At 49.6% G+C, this 11,890-nt stretch overlaps 1 protein-coding gene across 3 annotated transcripts in view; it reads left to right on the top strand.

The window, feature by feature from the left end:
- Positions 1-675: 675 nt before the first annotated feature.
- LOC140211782 (leucine-rich repeat and immunoglobulin-like domain-containing nogo receptor-interacting protein 1) overlaps positions 676-11,890 on the top strand; it is a 55,437-nt gene continuing 44,222 nt past the window's right edge. For 2 of the 3 annotated variants that reach the window (XR_011889585.1, XR_011889586.1), the window contains exon 1: positions 676-932. The gene's annotated coding sequence lies outside the window, so the exon portion shown is untranslated. The remainder of the gene's footprint in view (positions 933-11,890) is intronic. The other variant, XM_072281931.1, reaches the window with a different exon arrangement.

Below are 11,890 nucleotides of genomic sequence, written 5' to 3'. Positions count from 1 at the left end.
CAGTACTGCCTCAGTCACAGTCTGACTTTCCCTCGGTACCAACCCTCCCACAGTGTGACCCTCCCTCAGTATCACCCTTCACACAGTGTGACTCTCCCTCAGTACCGCCTCAGTCACAGTGTGACCCTCCCTCGTTACCAACCCTCCCACAGTGTGACCCTCCCTCAGTATTACCCTTCACACAGTGTGACTCTCCCTCGGTACCACCCCTCCCACAGTGTGACCCTCCCTCAGTATCACCCTTCACACAGTGTGACTCTCCCTCAGTACCACCCCTCCCACAGTGTGACTCTTCCTCAACACCGCCCCTCCCACAGTGTGACCTTCCCTCAGTACCACCCCTCCCACAGTGTGACACTCCCTCGGTACCACCCCTCCCACAGTCTATGGTGCCCCGTTACTCCGAGTGGAGGAAGCGAGAGGGGGCGGGTTTGTTGGGGGAGAATGGAGGGTCTCGGTGACTCAGAGACACATCCCTATCTGTTCATCCAGAGGCGGGGGAGTGGGGGGGGGTTGTAATGGAGTTTGGTTGAGGTGTTGGGGGGAGTTATAGTGTGGCGTTCGAGGGCGAGTTGTTGGGTCAGGTCTCCCTCACAGGGTTCACAGGAAAGCGGCCATCGAAGAGTTAACGGGCTGCTCTTCCTGTGTGTGGCTGTCAGCCGGGTTTGAATCCGGAGCTGTACGCCCCCCTCCTCCCTTCCCATGAAATGTGGGATCTGCAGACGCTTATTGCCCCGCCTGCCTTCTTCTCGCCCTCCCTCCCTCCGTCCACCTCCCCAGTGCCGGGCCTGCTTCGTGCCCACTGCCGTGCCGTGTCCGTGTGATGTCTGGGAAAGAGGGCAGGGTGCGGACAATCGCCGAGCCTGGCCGAGCAGAAGTGACCAGCGCCCGGCACACCCAGCCATGATCTAGGACCTGAGAGCCTCGGAACGGTAAGTGCCCGTCGGCAGAGTTGCTGACACCGATCTGCCGGCTTCTCCCACCTTGCCCTGGATTCACGCCCACAGCTCGCCGCCAGAAATCACTGCTATCGCTCGAGGGTAACTTGTGTTTGGACCGGTTTCAACACGGGATGGGTGCAGACCCAAAGATTACCCGGCCGGCGTTCGTGCTAGGATATACCGGCTTACAAAACCGGGTTGGGATTAACGTTTGACATTCCCGTCACATATCAGTGCTGTGAATTCCTGCCTTTAAGCAACTGTGCTTTTGTGCGGTGCTGATGTGGGAGGCAGGCTCTGGTAATGTCGGACAGAGTGTGTGTGTGTATGTGTGAGAGAGAGGGAGAGAGAGAGAGAGAGAGAGCTCTAATTCATCTAGAGCGATAGAGCGAAACCGGGGTGCGTGAGTGAGTGCCTTTTAGGGTGTGTATTGTGTGTTTCTGTGTGTGTGTGTCTGTCTGTCTATCTGTCTGTCTGTATCTGTGTGTGTGTGTATTTGTGTTTGTATCTGTGAGTATGTATTGTGTGGATCTGCGTGTGTCTATCTGTGTGTGTGTATGTTCGTGTATATATGGGTCTATGTATGTTTATTCAGTGTGTGCATATGTTTATGTGTTTATCTCTGTGAGTATGTCTGTGTGGATGTGTCTTTCTGTGTGTGTGCTTCAGGGTACCGGTGTGTGTGTGTGTGTGTGTGTGTGTGTGTGTGTGTGTGTGTGTGTGTGTGTGTGTGTGTGTGTGACCATGCGTGTAAGTGTTTGCATGTCCTCTGTGTGAATGCATGTGTGTGCATGTCTGTGCTCTGTATGTTGCATATGTGTCTGTATGATGGTCTTGTGTGTATGTGAGGCAATACCCAAGTATATCCTGTGAAAGCCATACACACACACACATTTTAATGAATTTTTCCATGTGTTTATCAGAGTAACTAGGCTATGCTATTCCTCATTTGAGAGTGTGAAATGGAACGGTGTGGAGGGAGCTTCACTCTGTGTCTCACCTCACTAGTGTGTGGCAGGACAGTGTGGAGGGAGATTCACTCTATGTCTGACCCCATGAGTGTGTGGCAAAGCGGTGTGGGAGGAGCATCACTCTCTGCCTGACTCCAGGAGTATGTGATGAGATGGTGTGGAGGGAGCTTCACGTTATATCTGACCCAGGAGTGTGTGGAGGGAGCTCCACATTATATCTGACCCAGGAGTGTGTGGAGGGAGCTTCACGTTATATCTGACCCTGGGAGTGTGTGGAGGGAGCTTCACGTTATATCTGACCCTGGGAGTGTGTGATGGGATGGCGTGGAGGGAGCTTCATGTTATATCTGACCCGGGAGTGTGTGATAGAAACTTCACTCTGTGTCTGATGCTGGGAGGGTGTGACAGGACGGTGTGGACGGAGTTTCACTCTGTGTCTGACCCCATGAGTGTATGGCAGAGCGGTGTGGGACGAGCATCACTCTCTGCCTGACCCCAGGAGTAGGTGATGGGATGGTATAGAGGGAACTACGTTTTAGATCTGACTCCAGGAGTGTGTGATGGGACAGTGTGGAGGGAGCTTCACATTATATCTGACCCAGGAGTGTGTGTGTGTAATGGGATGGTGTGGAGGGAGCTTCATGTTATATCTGACCCAGGAGTGTGTGGAGGGAGCTCCACATTATATCTGACCCAGGAGTGTGTGGAGGGAGCTCCACATTATATCTGACCCAGGAGTGTGTGGAGGGAGCTCCACATTATATCTGACCCAGGAGTGTGTGGAGGGAGCTTCACGTTATATCTGACCCTGGGAGTGTGTGATGGGACGGCGTGGAGGGAGCTTCATGTTATATCTGACCCAGGAGTGTGTGGAGGGAGCTCCACATTATATCTGACCCAGGAGTGTGTGGAGGGAGCTCCACATTATATCTGACCCAGGAGTGTGTGGAGGGAGCTCCACATTATATCTGACCCAGGAGTGTGTGGAGGGAGCTTCACGTTATATCTGACCCGGAAGTGTGTGATGGAAACTTCACTCTGGGTCTGATGCTGGGAGGGTGTGACAGGACAGTGTCGAGGGAGCTTCACTTTAGATCTGACCCTGGGTCTCATTGATGGGACAATGTGGACGAAGCATCACTCTGTGTCAGACTCTGGGAAAGTGTGATGGGACGGTGATGAGAGAGAGCTTCACTCTGTGTCTAATCCCAGGAGTGTGTGATGGGACAGTGTAGAGGGAGCTTCACTCTGTGTCAGACCCTAGGAGTGTAAAATGAGACTGTGTAGAGGGAGCTTCACTCTGTATATGACCCTGGGAGTGTGTGATGGGACAGTGTGGAGGGAGCTTCGCTCTGTGTCTGACCCTGAGAATATGTGATGAGACAGTGTGGAGGGAGATGCACTTTGGGACTGACCCCAGGAGTGTGAGATGGAATGTTGTGGAGGGAGCTTCACTCTGTGTCAGATTTTGGGAGTGTATGATGATATGGTGTAGAGGGAACTTTACACCAAGTCTGATCCAGGGAATATGAGATATGACGGTGTGGAGGAAGTTTCACACTGTGTCTGTACCTGGGAATGTATGATGGGACAATGTGGAGGGAAATTCACACTATATATGATCCTGAGTGTGTGTCATAGGAGAGTGTGGAGGGAGATTCACTCTGTATCTGACCCCGGTGGGGTGTGATAAGACAGATGAAATGAGATTCACTCTGAGTCTGACCCCGGAAGTATGTGTTGGAACAGTGTGGAGGGAGTATCACTCTCTGTCTGACCCTGGGAGTGTGTGATGGGTTGGTATGGAGGGAGATTCACTCTCTGTGTGACCCCAGGAATGTGTGCTTCGATTGTATGGAGGGAGATTCACGCTTTGTCTGACCACGGATGCGTGCGATGGGAAAGTTTGGAGGGAGATTCATTCCATGTCTGACATTCTGGGAGTATGTGATGTGATGGGACGGTGTGCTGGGAGCTTCAGTGTGTGTCTGGCCCCAGGGGTGTGTGATGGGACGGCGTGGAGGGAGCTTCACTCTGGGTCTGACCCTGGGAGTGTGTGATGGGACAGAATGGAGGAAGATTCACTCTGTGTCTGACCCCGGGAGTATTTGATGTGACAGTTTGGAGGGAGATTAACTCAGTGTCTGATCCTGAGAGTGTGTGGTGGAACAGTGTGGAGGGAGCTTCACTCTGTGTCTGACCCTGGGGGTGTGTGGTGGGACAGTGTGGAGGGAGCTTCACTCTGGGTCTGACCCCGAGAGTGTGTGATGGGATGGTGTGGAGGGAGATTCACTCTGTGTCTGACCCTGGGCGTGTGTGATGAGATGGTGTGGAAGGAGTTTCACTCTGTCTGACCCTGGGAGTGTGTGATGGGATGGTGTGGAGAGAGATTCACTCTGTGTCTGACCCTGGGCGTGTGTGATGAGGTGGTGTGGAAGGAGTTTCACTCTGTCTGACCCCGGGAGTGTGTGATGGGATGGTGTGGAGAGAGATTCACTCTGTGTCTGACCCTGGGAGTGTGTGATGGGATGGTGTGGAGGGAGATTCACTCTGTGTCTGACCCAGAGAGTGTGTGATGGGATGGTGTGGAGAGAGATTCACTCTGTGTCTGACCCTGGGCATGAGTGATGAGATGGTGTAGAAGGAGCTTCACTCTGTCTGACCCCGGGACATAAGTGTGTAATGGGACGGTGTTGTGGGAACTTCATCCTTGTCTGACCCTGGAACGGGACTGTGTGATGGGATGGTGTGGAGGGAACTTCACTCTTTGTCAGACTCTATTAGTGTATGATGGGACGGAGTGGAGGGAGATTCATTGCGTGTCTGACTGCAGGAATGTGTGATGGGACGGTGTGGATGGAGTTCCACTCTATGTCTGACCCTGGGAGTGTGAGATGGGAAGGTGTGGAGGGAGCTTCACTTTGGATCTGACCCTGGAAGTGTGTGATGGGAAGGTGTGGAGGAAGCTTCACTTTGGATCTGACCCTGGAAGTGTGTGATGAGACGGTGGAGAGGGACCTTCACACCGTGTCTGACTCTGGGAGTGTGAAATGGGACGATGTGGAGGGAATTTCACGCTGTGTCTATACCTGGGAGTGTGTGATGGGACAGTGTAGAGGGAGTTTCACTCTGTGTCTGACCCTGGGGGTGTGTGATGGGATGGTGTGGAGGGAACTTAACTCTGTGTCAGATCCTGGGAATGTGACAGGCATGTGTTGAGGGTGTTTCACTCTGTGTCAGAAACTGGGAGTGTGTGATGGAATGATGTGGAGCAAATTCCACTCTGTGTCAGACCCCCGAAGTGTGTGATGGGACAGTGTGGAGGGAGTTCCACTCTGTGTCTGACCCTGGGAGTATGTGATGGGACTATTGAGAGAGCTTCACTCTGTATCAGAACCTTGGAGTGTGTGGAGGGAGCTTCACTCTCTGTCTGACCCTGGGAGTGTGTGATGGGATGGTGTGGAGGGAGATTCACTCTGTCTGACCACGGATGCGTGTGATGGGAAAGATTGGAGGGAGATTCATTCTGTATCTGACAACTGGGAGTATGTGCTGTGAGCTTCAGTGTGTGTCTGACCCTGGAAGTGTGTGCTGGGATGGTGTGAGGGGGGCTTCACTGGGTCTGACCCTGTGAGTGTGTGATGGGATGGTGTGAAGAGAGCTTCACTGTGTGTCTGGCCCCAGGGGTGTGTGATGCGACGGTGTGGAGGGAGCTTCACTCTGGGTCTGACCCCGGGAGTCTTTCATGTGACAGTTTGGAGGGAGATTAACTCAGTGTCTGACCCCAGGAGTGTGTGATGGGACAGTGTGAAGGGAGATTCACTCTGTCTGACCCTGGGAGTGTGTGATCGGACAGTGTGGAGGGAGACTCACTCTATGTATGACCCTGAGAGTGTGTGATGGGACAGTGTAGAAGGAGATTCACTGTGTCTGACCCTGGGAGTGTGTGAAGGGAGCTTCACTCTGTGTCTGACCCTGGAATCTGTGCTGGGACAGTGTGGAGAGAGATTCACTCTGTGGCAGACTCCGGGAGTGTGTGATGGGATGCTATGTTGGGAGCTTCACTTTATGCGAGTGTGTTAGGGGATGGTGTGGAAGAAACTCCATTCTTTCTCTGACCCCGGGAGTGTGTGATTAACCAACGTAGATGGAGCTTCACTCTGTATATGATCCAGGAAGTGTGTGATGGGACGGTGTGGAGGGAGATTCACTCTCGTGTGTGACCCCAAGAGTGTGTGCTTCAATTGCGTGAAGGGAGATTCACTCTGTCTGTCTACGGATGCGTGTGATGGGAAAATTTGGAGGGAGATTCATTCTGTATCTGACAACTGGGAGTATGTGATGTGATGTGATGGAATGATGTGCTGTGAGCTTCAGTGTGTGTCTGACCCTGGAAGTGTGTGCTGGGATGGTGTGGAAAGAGCTTCACGGTGTGTCTGGCCCCAGGGGTGTGTGATGGGACAATGTGGAGGGAACTTCACTCTGGGTCTGACCCTAGGAGTGTGTGATGGGACAGAATTGTGGGAGATTCACTCTGCATCTGACCCAGGGAGTATTTGCTGTGACAGTTTGGAGGGAGCTTCACTCTGTATATGACCCCGTGTGTGCATGGTGGGGCAGTGTAAGGGAGCTTCACTCTGTGTCTGACCCCGGGAGTGTGTGATGGGACGGTGTAGAGGGAGCTTCACTCTGTATATGACACTATGAGTGTGTGATGGGACGGTGTAGAGGGAATTTCACTATGTCTTATCCTGGGAGTACTTGATGTGACAGTCTGGAGGGAGATTCACTCAGTGTCTGAACCTGGAAGAGTGTGATGTGACAGTCTGGAGGGAGATTCACTCAGCGTCTGAACCTAGAAGACTGTGATGGGAGAGTGTGGAGAGAGATTCACTCTGTTTCTGACCCTACCAGTGCGTGTGATGAGATGGTGTAGAGGGACCTTCAGTCTGTATTTTACCCGGGGAGCGTGTGATCGGGCAGTGTGGAGGAAGCTTCACTCTGTATCAGAACCTGGGGGTGTGTGATGGGATGTTGCGGAGGGAGATTCACTGTGTCTGACCCTGGGAATGTGTGATGGGATGGTGTGGAGGGAGGTTCATTCTGTTTCTGACCCTGAGAGTGTGTGGTTGGACAGTGTGGAGGGAGGTTCATTCTGTATATGACCCTGGGAGTGTGTGAGGGGACAATGTGGAGGGAGATGCACTCTGTGGCAGACGTCGGGAGTGCCTTAATGGGATTGTGTGGAGAGACATTGGGAATGTCATAATGGTATAGAAGGAGCTTCACTCTTTGTCAGATCCTGATTGTGTTTGATGGAACGGTATGAAAGGACATTCACTCTGTGTCAGACCCACAGCTGAGTTTGATGAGATGGTGTGGAGAGAGCTCCACTCTGGGTCTGATCCTCAGATTGTCTGATGAGACAGTGTGAAGGGAGATTCACTCTGTGTCTGAACCTGGAAGTGTGTGATGGGATAGTGTGGATGGAGTTCCACTCTGTGTCAGGCCCTGAAAGTGTGTGATGGGGCGGTGTAGAGGGAACATCAGTCTGTATCTGATCCTGCCAGTGTGTGATGAGACAGTGTGGAGGGAGATTCACACTATTCACTCTGAACCGGAGTGTGTGAAGAGACAGTGTGGTAGGAGATTCACTCTGTGTCTGACTCCGGGAGTGTGTGACGAGACAGTGTGGAGGGAGATTCACTCTGTGTCTGACCCTGGGAGTGAGTGATGTGTCTGTGTGAATGGAATCACTCAATCTACCCTCACAAGACATGCCCTCTAATCCAGGCAGTGTCCTGGTAAATTTCCTCTTTACATCTTGCACATCCTTCCTACACTGAGTGACCAGAACAGAACATAATATCTCAAGCCCATTGAATACTCTAGTGCTCCAACATCTTTAGAATCCTTTGGACTTAGACAGATTTGTTGCTTTCAGAAGACACCAATGGGCTGGTTTGACATGTTAATGGCAGTTGAATGCTGTACTGTATCAAGAGACAGACATAGCACAAAGAGAGCTGTCTGTCTCTCCTCGGGTGAGTGTTCCAGTGAGATTTAACATCTACCAAAAACAAGGAAAAACCTCAGATGCTTGAAATCTGAATCGAAGCCAGAAGATTCTGGAGGCATCCAGAAGGTCAAGCAGGGCCTGTGTGGTGAGAGACAGGCCTCACATTCGGGATTTATCACCATATGCCAGTGAGGGGTCATAAAGAGGCCTTTTCAAGTTCAATTCAGTTTATTGTCACTTAACCCTGCACATCTATACCACCAAATGAAACAACCATACACATGTATACCCTGAAATGAAACTATCTCCCTCTCAGACTAATATGCACAACACAGTACATAACTCATACACATAGCACGTAAAGTGACAACAGGTAAATTGAGAAGTAATGAGGTACATTTACAACACTAGTTTAAAAGTGTAGCTACTGTCTCTTCATATGTGATGAGACCCGAGTGGTGGCAGGGAGTTCAGTCATCTTACAGCTTGGGGGAAGAAGCTGTTTCTCATCCTAACAGTTTGTGTCCTAATGCTGTGGTACCTTCTGCCTGATGGTAGGGAGACAAAGGCATTGTTGGACAGATGGGAGCGATCATTGACACATTAGTCTTCACAGATCAAAGTATTGAGTACAGGAGTTGGGATGTTATGTTGAAGTTGTATAAGACAGTGGTCCTCTATCACCGGGTTGCGGACTACTACCGGGCCGCGAGGAAATGATATTATTTGGCGGTATGAAGCGATATGAGTTAGCTGCACCTTTCCTCATTCCCTGTCACATCCACTGTTGAATTTGAACGCACGCGAGGTCATCAGTCAGTATGAGTAAAAAACAAACGTCACTTGAGAGTTTCTTTGGAAGAGGTGGAAGAGGACATAAAAGGCCTAACGATGATGATAATGCAGAGGCAGCTGAGGTAGAGACTACAAAAAAAAAAAAAGAAAATTTCCTTCAACAGAAAATACGATGAGTCGTACATAAAATATGGCTTTATTGCGACCGGTGACTCACCAGCTCCAAGCCCCCTGTGTGTGATATGTAGGGACAAGTTGTCTAATGAGGCAATGAAGCCCTCGAAACTGCTTCGGCACCTTGAGTCCAAGCACAGACAGACCTGTTGAGTTTTTTGAGTGGAAAAAAAGTGAGCAAGCGGGACAGAAGCAAGTGTTGAGAGCCACCACCTCCACAAACGCTGCTGCTCTGAGAGTGTCGTACTTCGTGGCTATCTGTGTGACATCTTCAACCTGCTCAATGAACTCAATTTGTCACTTCAGGGGAGAATGACAACTGTCTTTAAGTTGGCAGATGAAGTGTCTGCTTTCAAAGGCAAAGCCAAACTGGAACTGTGGGGATGGCAAGTGGACAGGGGCATCTTTGACTTGTTCCCAACATTAGCTGGAATTTTGGGACAGACTGAGGCTGCACCGTCTTTCTCACAGCTGGTGCACGATCACCTATCTTCACTGTCGGCAGCATTCGAGCGTTACTTCCCAACCACAAATGACCCAAGACGTGCAAAAGAATGGGTCCGTGATCCATTTCTGAATGTCCCCAGTGAATCATCCGTGTCAGCGCGGGAAGATGATCAACTTCGAGCTTGCAAATGACAGTGGGCTGAAAAGTATGTTTGACATAACATCTCTGCCAGCATTCTGGATCAAAGTCAAGGCTGAATAGACTGAGATAGCCATGAAAGCATTGAAAACATTGCTTCCATTTCCAACATCATATCTCTGCGAAGCAGAATCTTCCACAATGAATGCAACGAAAACTAAATTGCAGAATAGACTGGACATAAGGAACCCCCTTCGAGAATCGCTGTCTCCCATCATCCCTCGATAGGACCGTGTTGTTGCAGGGAAACAAGCCCAGGGCTCCCACTGATTCACCAATATTTGTGTGTTGCAATGATTTTATAGGCTCATAAGGGGAAAATATGCGCTGTGTGTTTAATATCCAAATGTTACTTAAAATGTTATGATGCTATTGACTTACAAGTGACTTATAATTGATTTATCACTATATTCATGGGAGGAAAATATGCGCTGTGAGTTTAATATTAAATTTATTAAGTAAACCCTTTTAGAAATGAAATTGTGTATATTATTAGCAACTTATAAGTGACTTATAGTTTCACCTATATTCCGGGCATGATTAACACCCCCACCCCCGGTTGGCCGGACCGCAAGAATATTGTCAATATTAAACCGGTCCGCGGTGCAAAAAAGGTTGGGGACCCCTGGTGTAAGACTTTGGTGTAATGGAGTATTGTGTGCAGTTCTGGTCACCTACCTGCAGGAAATCTATCAATAAAATTGAAGAAATGCAGAGAAACTTTACAAGGATGTTGCCAGCACTTGAGTTATAGGAAAGGTTGAACACGTTTGGACTTTTTACCCTGGAGCATAGGAGATTGAGGGGAGATTTCATTAAGGTATATAAAGTAATGAGGGGTATAGATAGGGTAAATGTAAATAGGCTTTCTCCATTGAGGTTGGAGAAGACTAGAGCTAGAGGTCATGGGTTAAGGGGAAAGGTGAAATGTTTAAAGGGGACATGAAAGGAACCTCTTCACTTAGAGGGTGGTAAGAGTGTGGAATGATATGCCAGTGGAAATGGTAGATGCAGGTGTGATTATAACATCTAAGAGAAGTTTGGATAAGTACATGGATGGGAGAGGTATGGAGGCTCTGGTCCAGGTACAGGTCGATGAGACCAGGCAAATGAATAGTTCAGCCTAGATAAGATGCACCAAAGGGCCTGTTTCTATGCTGTCGTCCTTTGTGAATTTATGGGTGGCGGGGGTAAGGTGAATGTCTGTGAGAAGGGTGACCAGATGGACACAAGGCAGGGAAAGTCACAAAGAAAGAATTGAAAAAGGGACATAGACCATTCGGAATTGAGATCACCCTGCATCTCTATAAGACCATAACAGAATTAGGCCATTTGGCCCATCAAGTCTGCTCTGCCATTCCATCATGGCTGATTTATTATCCCTCTCAACCCCATTCTCCTGACTTCTCCCTGTGAACTTTGATGCCCTGACTAGTCAAGAACCTAACAGCTTCCACTTTAATTATACTCAATTACTTAGTCACAGTTGTCCTTGTCAATTAATTCAACAACCTCTGGCTAAAGAAATTCTTTCTCCTCTGTTCTAAATGGACATTCTGATATTCTGAGACTGTGCCCTCTGGTCCTAGACTCCCCCACTATAGGAAACATCCTGTCCACGTCCACTCTATCTGTGCCCTCTGGTCCTAGACTCTCCCACTCTCGGAAACGTCCTCTTCACATCTACTGTGTCCTCTGGTCCTAGACTCCCCCACTATAGGAAACATCCATTCTAACTGTGCCCTCTGGTCCTAGACTCCCCCACTATTGGAAACATCCTCTCCACATCCACTCTATCTGTGCCCTCTGGTCCTAGACTCCCCCACTATTGGAAACATCCTCTCCACATCTACTCTGTGTCCTCTGGTCCTGGACTCTCCCACTATAGGAAACATCCTCTCCACATCTACTCTGTGTCCTCTGGTCCTAGGCTCCCCCACTGTAGGAAACATCCTCTCCACATCCATTCTATCTGTGTCCTCTGGTCTTAGACTCCCCCACTATTGGAAACATCCTCTCCACATCCACTCTAACTAGACCTTTAAATATTCAATAGTTTTAATGAAATCCCCTCCCCCAAATTCTTCTAAACTCCAGCAAGTACAGGCACAGAGCCATCAAACACTCCTCATACGTTAACCCTTTCATTTTCACCAACCTCCTCTGGGCCCTCTTCAATGGCATCATGCCTTTTCTTAGAGAAAGTGCCCAGAACTGCTCACAATGCTCCGTACAGTCTGGCCAATGGCTTATAAAGCCTCAGCATCATTTCCTTACTTTTATACTCTAGTCCTCTTCAAATGAATGCTAATATTGCATTTGCCTTCCTTACCACTGACTCATC

The sequence above is a fragment of the Mobula birostris genome, chromosome 18 (assembly GCF_030028105.1).
Source record: "Mobula birostris isolate sMobBir1 chromosome 18, sMobBir1.hap1, whole genome shotgun sequence".
Taxonomy (NCBI): domain Eukaryota; kingdom Metazoa; phylum Chordata; class Chondrichthyes; order Myliobatiformes; family Myliobatidae; genus Mobula; species Mobula birostris.
The sequence above is the reverse complement of the archived record's forward strand: the minus strand, read 5'-3'. Positions and strand labels throughout refer to the sequence as shown.